This window comes from Coenobita brevimanus, unplaced genomic scaffold, assembly GCF_032717465.1.
Source record: "Coenobita brevimanus isolate Jiangsu-jjx unplaced genomic scaffold, ASM3271746v2 jjx.HiC_scaffold_1992, whole genome shotgun sequence".
NCBI lineage: Eukaryota > Metazoa > Arthropoda > Malacostraca > Decapoda > Coenobitidae > Coenobita > Coenobita brevimanus.
In genome coordinates this window covers 317,794-318,417 of record NW_027642878.1, presented here as the reverse complement: position 1 = coordinate 318,417, position 624 = coordinate 317,794, and positions in this window count along the sequence as shown.

The following is a 624-nucleotide window of genomic DNA, read 5'->3' as shown; positions in this document are numbered from 1 at the left end:
GTTCTCGCCACTAACAGACATGCACAAACCTCATTTGCAGTCCACAAACATTCCCTGCACTATTAGCAAGCAACACAGCATCATCTGCATATATATCGACTCTGAAATACTCCACCCATCATTATACACAACCAGCTTCACTCATCTCCGCAACTCTTGTTTTAATCCCTTCACCACAGGGATGTTTGATTTTTCCCAGTTTACCATCTTGAATGTATTTAAGGTAGGAAGAACCCCTAATACTGATTGGATTAATGAAGGTACTAGGGAATGACCACCAATTTCTCTCCTATTCTTCCTCTTATATACAGGTTGTTGTCGCCACTCTTACCGATGTATTTGGATTTAACTTGGCACATATTCTCGTCCCTTTGCAACTTAATTCACGTAGCTCAGTGCCAGAGAAAGCGTGCTACGTCTCGCATCCTTGCCATAGCACTTCTTCGTGACTAGCATCATATTCTTGCGATAACCTATTGTTCCATTCAGCATTGAAGTTGGACAGATGGAAGTTTTTGGGTCAAGTTAGAGTAGGAAGAGTATAGTGAGGGTAAGACTGCGACGTAGCAAAAATAGGTCATCTTTCTTAATAAGTTACGTGTATTCGATGGGCACAGATCTGAA